The following is a 7,690-nucleotide window of genomic DNA, read 5'->3' as shown; positions in this document are numbered from 1 at the left end:
AAAAAGCAAATTAAATGTTAATAAAATCTTAATAAAGAGCTATGCTTCTGCATTTTATTTAGTTGTTCATAGAAACCAAATACATCTAATAGCCTAAGAAAATGAAAGGCAAGAAGGAAGTTGCTACGGCTTTGATGAAACAGCTACTCCAGCAGCATAATCCCGTGAATCCATTAAGGTCTTTTACATGAAGAGCAAGAACAGCTGCCTCTCCCCCAAACACGAGCATATGCTTCTTCCCAAACCAAGAGCATACGTGAGCTGAAAAGATTTTGCTAGCTCTCGTTTTATGAAAATTTCTCCATGGTGGAAAAATACACAGGAAAAAACAAAAAATGGAGATGAGGAAAGGCTCAAAAGCAGTATCAGAAAGTCTGATCAAACACTAGAAGCAGAATCACAATAACTACATGGGAAGAAAGAGGTTTGGGGGCTGAAAGGCATTAAATGTAAAAGCAAACAAACAATCTGTTACAATGTCTAGGGGAAAGCTGATGGCATTAAATGAACAACCCCAGAAGACAATGCACTTGCTGGCTGGAGCACAACATGCCAGAGCTGTGGTTATCAGCTTGAGTCAAAAAACAGCAGCAAAACTCAGGGTCAGAGACAGAACAGAGTTCGCAGGACTTCACAGAGTAGTACTAGACTCAAAATAATGTGCAGAATGATAATATCCCCCAAAAAACTGATGGCACTGATGATGTCAAGGCCTAAGGGACCTCCCTGGTCTGGCCTAGGAGAACACCAGAAAATGTGACTCCTTGCCTCCTCTCTTTGAACAACTTGCTGTGGGTTAGACCACCTCTTCCAGGAAAGCAACCCTTCCATGTGTGCACTACACAAAACCAGAAAAAGCAGGCACCATCTGCAGCCTGCAGCATTGCTACAGTGACTTATAAAAGTACCTTGGAAGTCAATACCCAACTTCAACATTTCCTCTCCTCAAATCTCGACTAATTTGAAGCCAACCCAGAGTAACTCAGTAACCACATGTTAGAAGATGTATTCAAAGGCCAGGGCTGTGAGAAATTCACTCCTCCCAGGCTGCCAGCAGCCTGTGAAATAATTTTATCTTGTAAATGGGCAGTAAGAATAACATTAAATTGTCAGTGTCATGCTGAGTGTTTTCCTTAGAAGCTCTGCAGGGCTTGAGAGAAAAGTTCCCATCGTCTCCTGCTTTGGAAGGAGGGGACACGCAGCAGGTCTGAACCCGGAACAGGCAAACGACTGGTGGGAGCCACGGCACTGAGAAGCAGAAAGCACGGGGCAGTAGCACAAGCCAGGCTCAAACTCAATTTGCTGCTTCTTGTTTCATTTATTCAAGGTCATGTGGTTGTGGGAGGTTTCAGGGTCTTGAAATCTCTGCCTGAGCTTCTGGCACCCTCTCCAACTCCTACCAAGGAGATGATGACTGATGGCAGGAAATTTTGACCTTTTAACTCCATATCCCTTTTCTAAATTCCTGTGGTCACTACTGGTATCTTCTGTGTAGCAAATTCTTTCTGTCTCTCCCCCAAGAAGCCAAACAACTTACTGTAGTACAGTTCTGAGCGGGGCATAAATCTCCAGGCCCTTGTGTCTCTGGTAACCTTCCCAGTCCCATGGCATGACTCCAGAGTTTTGCCCCCTGCCGCTGGGGAGCCCCAGGTCACTGGACGAGCTCTTTTGCCATCCTTGGAATGGCAGCGAGAATTCCCTGAAGCGTCCCGTGGGGCCTGGGGCCACGGTTCCCAGAACTGGCGGCTGCTGACTCGGCTCGAGCTCTTCCTAGAACCGCTGGGCCTTCGCTCACCCCCCGGGGCTGGGGGGGGACGGGGAGAAGAGGGGCAGAGGAGGGGGAGGAAAGGTGACAGGAAAGAGGCCACGTTGCGTAGACCCTTCAGCACTCCAGACATCCTCCTCTCCTTTTCCTTGTGAATCCCAGGAGGATTATTTTTACCTTACTTCTAAGTGCTGGAAAGCGCGGGATGAGCCCAGTGCAGCCTGTCTGGACTGTCAGCTGGCAGCAGCGGCTCCCAGCTCTCCCCCAGCTCCTCTGCCCGGCACTGCCTCCCTGCTCCTGCCATACCTCAGGTTTGCTTTCAGTAATTCCAGCTCCTGGATTTGAAAGTGACTCTGCAAGAGGTGGCAGCCATGCCTAAGTATCACACCAAAACTCCTTTCTAAGCGTCAGCACACATTATACCAGGAAACATCAGGGGTAACAAATATCACTAAGAAGGAAATTTGCCACACAACCGTGAGGATTAAACTAGGTTGAGCCTAACACAGGCAATCTACGCTGGGAATGATCTCCATTACCAGCTCCCTGTATGGCAGCTGTGTACAAGGGCTGCATGCTACTGCAGTCGTGCCATCATACCTCTGACAGTGCACTCATTTATTTATATTCTCAAGCATTCACATGGAGCCACCTCGGCTCCTAACTCCACTCTAAGCAGCTGTTGTGTACAGCCCATCACACACCTAGCTATAAAATTTATTTCTAGGGAATAGATGTCTATAGTGTGAGCCAGACATGTCTGGGACCAAATTCTTTTCTTAGCTAATCACATGCAATTTCTCTTGCTTCAAGAAAACTGTGCCAAGGTGATGGAGAAAGAATCTGGCCCACAGTCCGGCTTTTCCACAGAACAGCATTTAGCTGTAGACAGACTTAGGGTTTTCAGAAGGAAGCTCTCAGAGCACCTGGCTGAAAAACCCATAACACGGTGGATGAAAATTAGGAGCTGAAAGAAAGTAAATAAACTAAATGGGTTTCCCTGCTCTGACAGAACACATTTTTCCTTCAATCATCTGCACTGCAATGAAAGGTGATGATATTGCTCCATTTACAGAGTTTTTCCTGGCCTGTCCCCAAGGCCACAATACAGTGTGTTTATTTGGTTTTCATAAGGTCAAAGAAGCATACTTGGGTAACACAGAAAGTTTACTATGGACTTTCACCTTCGCGATCTTAAAACAAGTGTGACAGTTGCAATGAAAAATATTTACTTCTGTTTACGTATATTAGTGGGGGGCTTTTGGGAGAGAGAAGGCTTTCAGTCTCATTCCACATCCTTCTCAATAGCTTTTTTTTTTTTTTTTTAAATTATTTATTACACACAAAAGGAAAAAGAAGAAAATGTCAAGATCTAGACTTTACAATGTTCCCAGAACACATTGCTGATCCTCTCAAACCACCGATCACAGCCAAGTCAGGCACATCCAGGGAGTTATTCACACTGATCTGTGCAGAAGAATTCTAGCAATAAGTACTGATCTAGTTGAAGATGTCAGTTAAGCAACCTGATCTAGTTGAAGATGTCCCTGCTCATTGCAGAGGGATTGGACTAGATGACCTTTAAAGGTCCCTTCCAACCCAAACCATTCTATGATTCTATGATACTGTTATTACGGATCACATACCTGGGGCTACTGTGCTCACGCACTGCTTTAAATAGGTGGGCAAAAGCTGCAGTAAGCAAGTCATGTGCAACACTGCCTTTTCCATGGGAGCCAAAAAAATGCTGGCATGGCTTATCAGCTTACTTTATCTGGAAACCTCAACAGGCTGGAACTTCATGTACTTACACACCCTGCACCGTGGTTTGTAAAAACATGCCATCAAGCATGCACGCTCCCCAAAAGGCGGTCTGTCCTACTCACCACATCCCCAGACTCCACAGTCTATTTGCTGACATTCCTTTTTCTGTTTGTAGTGGCCACAGAAACAGCCAGAAATCAAGAGGACTGGGAGCCTGACATTGGTCCTCAGCTTGGTCTCACTTTTCCAGAAGGAACAACTGCAAAGGAAACCATTCCTCCCTACCCAAGTGGAGAACAACCAGCAAAATTCCACAATCCTGAGACACCTCCAGAGGTCTGAACACACCAGATGGGGAAGGACATGAGCTGATGCTGAAGTCCCACCAACACAAACCTGCACTGGCTTTGACCCAGCAGCACAAAGACTACAGTGACCACATGGGAATGCAGATTCCAACTTCCCTGAGATCCAAGCCCCTTTCTGACACAGAAAGGGAAGAAGAAAAGACATGATAAAATACACACTGATGTCACCAGAGGCATCATCAAGCTGTCTTACACCAGTGGTTTTCAAGCTTCAGTCCTCAGAACTTGGGGGGTTTCCATGAATTACTGCTGACATCCATGATGGATTAATTAGAGGAAGCCTACTGTCAAGAGGACTTTCTGATGGAAAGTTTTGAGTTATTCATGTCGAAAGTGTTGACAACCAGTACCCTAGGTGATGAGTTGCAAACAGTTTCTCTTGAGTCTTTGAATGCCTTGGGTGGGGGCTGACAGGTGATGCTCTTCCTCCTCCCACCTACGTACTGAGTTATATTCACTCCTTCCTAATTTAGCTCCTCCTGTTAAATTCCAAGCAGCTTCCATGAGTAATCATCTCTAAAACTGAGACTACAATACAACAGATCCTAAACTCTCCCCAGGTGGCAGAGAGGTGAAAAGGTTAACAATGTTCTTAACCCCCTCTGACTGCACGAACTTATGTAAGCAGAAATCCCTTTTCAAGTGACAGGAGAACAGCATCCAATGAGCTGGGCAACAGCTTTAAGGACAATTCTTTGCAGAAGGTGGCAGCTGGGCCTCCTCAGCTCTACTATGATAAGCCTAGTAGAAACCCACCTATTAAGTATTAATGTATGGTATATGAGGCATAAATATACAATATTTATAATAAGCACACAGCAACATAGAAAATGTCTTAAATCTGCTTTTTAAGTTACAGTTGCTGTAACTCAAATGGCTATTAAGTTACAGACAATACAGCTAAATTAACTCTCATTCAGGCAAAGCAAGTTAGGTGATTTTACTGAGATAAGATAGATGCAGGAAGCACTCCAAGAAAACCATTTTTTCCTTCTATTTAGAAAAACAGCTATTTTTTATCCCTCACTCCAATTCTGCTAGCCAAAACAGTGAAGTTTTGCATCCCAGCAGCAAAATACAAGAAAAATAAACCAGATGTGATTCCACCCTCCAGGCGATGCAAAACTGCACAAACCAAGTACATAACCCTTCTTTGTGTACTGACCTCTTAATACAGTGTACCATCACTGCTGCCAATTTGCACACACAGCCGTACTCAAGTCTGGGAAATGGTTGTCCTTAATTCCTTCTCAACAACTTTAATTGTGCCGCTGCTTTGCCTTGCCTATGACAGGACCGCAGAGCTCCCACCCTTTCTCAGAGAATGGCTGATTAGCTGAACAAGGTGTTCCTTTCTTACTTCTTCATTCTGGACGTACTGTTTCTGCAGCCATCAAGGCCTAACTGCAGAAACTATAAATAATAATACCTAATCCTCAAGATGGTGATTAAACTTGCTTATTATTGCTACAGCATCAGACACCTGCCTGCCTCCTACACTATGTCCCATGTGATGGAGGTGTAAGAAAGGGAGCATCTTGAGTACTGTGTTCAGTTTTGGGCCCCTCACTACAAGAAGGACATCGAGGTGCTGGAGCGTGTCCAGAGGAGGGCAACAAAGTTGGTGAAGGGTCTGGAGCACAAGTCTTATGAGGAGAGGCTGAGGGAGCTGGGGTTGTTTAGTCTGGAGAAGAGGAGGCTGAGGGGAGACCTTATTGCTCTCTACAACTACCTGAAAGGAGGCTGTAGCGAGGTGGGGGTCGGTCTCTTCTCCCTAGTAACGAGTGATAGGACAAGAGGAAATGGCCTCAAGCTGCGCCAGGGGAGGTTTAGGTTGGATATTAGGAAAAACTTCTTCACCGAAAGGGTGGTCAAGCATTGGAACAGGCTGCCCAGGGAAGTGGTTGAGTCCCCATCCCTGAGGTATTTAAAGAACAGCTAGATGTGGTGCTCAAGGACATGGTATAGATGGATGTGGCAGCGTTGACGGTTGGACTCAATGATCTTTTCCAACCTTGACGATTCTATGATTCTATGATCTAGGAGAGAAGAGCAGGCCTGCAATAGGCTTTAGAAACTACCCCCTGAATTCCTGATGAGCCAGTGAGGAATTTGCCCCCAGCACAGAGGATGCAGCTGCTCGCATCCCGACCAGCTCTCCATAGCCCTGCCAAGGACGGGAAGATGCTGTGAATATTCATTGCAGTCAAAAGCGACCCCGGTTGTACTGTATGCCCGGCAGTGTTCAAAAAAGCTCCCACACATTTGCACACAATGTAAAGCACAGAAAGGAGTAAGCAGTCCGACATTAGCTGGTGCCATGGAAATTCAATAACATACAGAACCAAATGTAAAAACCATACCAATCTACACACTTCTGGTGCTTTCTTTCCCCCTGTTTTATTCAGGCCATATTCCACTCACTCTCTTCTTTCACAGTTGCTGTTTTCACCCTTTTCACTCCCTGCATTGTTTCCACTCTTTTTAAAAGAAAGTAGCTCCCCAGTTGATTTCTAGACTTCACGGATTCCCTCAGCTTCTCAATTCTTTTACCACACATTCCCTCCCCATCTTACCCATTTTCCACAGGGGACTTCCAATACCCTTTATTTCCCCCGATTATTTGCCCCTGTTTTCTTCTAGTCCCAACATAAATGTACAAAACTGTTCTAAACCAAAAGCAACAGCCACTGCAAATGCAGTCAGTCATTTGCCTGACCTCATACCACTGCATGGTTAAAAAAAAATAAATAAATAAAAAAAAAAAAGCATATTTCCCTTTCTTGCTGTTTTCCATGCCCCTCCCTATTTCTTCTGGGTCCTCAGAGTTTGAGCACGAAACCAACAGAAAGTCTGTCCAAAAACACATAGCCCATTTCTCAATTAACTTCTTCAGCCACCTCTAAGGTAACTAACCGCTGCATTTTTCCAGCAAACCACTCGTGTCACAGGCTCACCTCTCAGGGCTTAATTCTATACACATCATCAGCAAGTATTTCTGCCCAGCTAGCATAAAACGCAAAGCCATTTCCCACAGAGCTGGTTTCCAAACAGGGTTTTGATTGCCAGGATTTGGCTTTATCAATACTCAGAAATTCTCCACTTGCCTGTTTTCATCCCCCAGCTACAACTATCATAGCTGGGCAGCCATATGATTTATCACACCAGTTTCCCCTCTACTGTGACAAACTGCAGTTCACCAGTGGGGTTGCTAGGACCAGGACTTGGACAAAAAATCTTGAAAGCCTGATCCAAGCAAATTGCATCAATACTCAGTGGTGGCAGTGTGCCAGTGCTAATTACTTCACTGCCAATCAGTTTATCAGAAGCACCCAGCCAGTGTGCTCATCTTTCAGGTCCTCTCCTGTGTCTCCAAGTGCCCCACTGCCAACACATCTGGGTGGCCCCTTCTCTTCTCACAGTGCAGTCTAAAGACATGACAAAGACTCTAAGTAACAACACAATATAAGCTCTAATTAAAATGTAGCGGAAAACAGAGCGAGAAACCACGGTATAATCTAAAATGTTAAGATGCTTTAAGTCCAGACTGGAGCATCTTCTTTGTTGCTCAACGTGGGAACATTGAGCTAGTCCCTGTCTGGAAGAGCAGAAGGCAGCAGGAACGGTGCAGCATTGGAGAGCTGCACCCATTCTCCTCCCTTTCTTAGGAAGGCTGAGGAAATCAAACTAGATCCAAGAACTCTTTCTTCTCCATTAGCACTCATCTGCCACCAGCTTTTTTGCAAGATAGTCCCTCCCATCCTCTTTCCTGTGGTCACTTCAGCCAGCAGCC

At 45.3% G+C, this 7,690-nt stretch overlaps 1 protein-coding gene across 1 annotated transcript in view; it reads right to left on the bottom strand.

Annotated features, from left to right (window-relative positions):
* Window positions 1-7,690, bottom strand: part of MAPKAPK3 (MAPK activated protein kinase 3) — a 134,915-nt gene that overhangs the window by 83,600 nt on the left and 43,625 nt on the right. The window lies entirely within an intron of this gene.

Source organism: Platalea leucorodia (assembly GCF_965183815.1).
Source record: "Platalea leucorodia genome assembly, chromosome: 9".
Lineage (NCBI taxonomy): Eukaryota > Metazoa > Chordata > Aves > Pelecaniformes > Threskiornithidae > Platalea > Platalea leucorodia.
The sequence above is the reverse complement of the archived record's forward strand: the minus strand, read 5'-3'. Positions and strand labels throughout refer to the sequence as shown.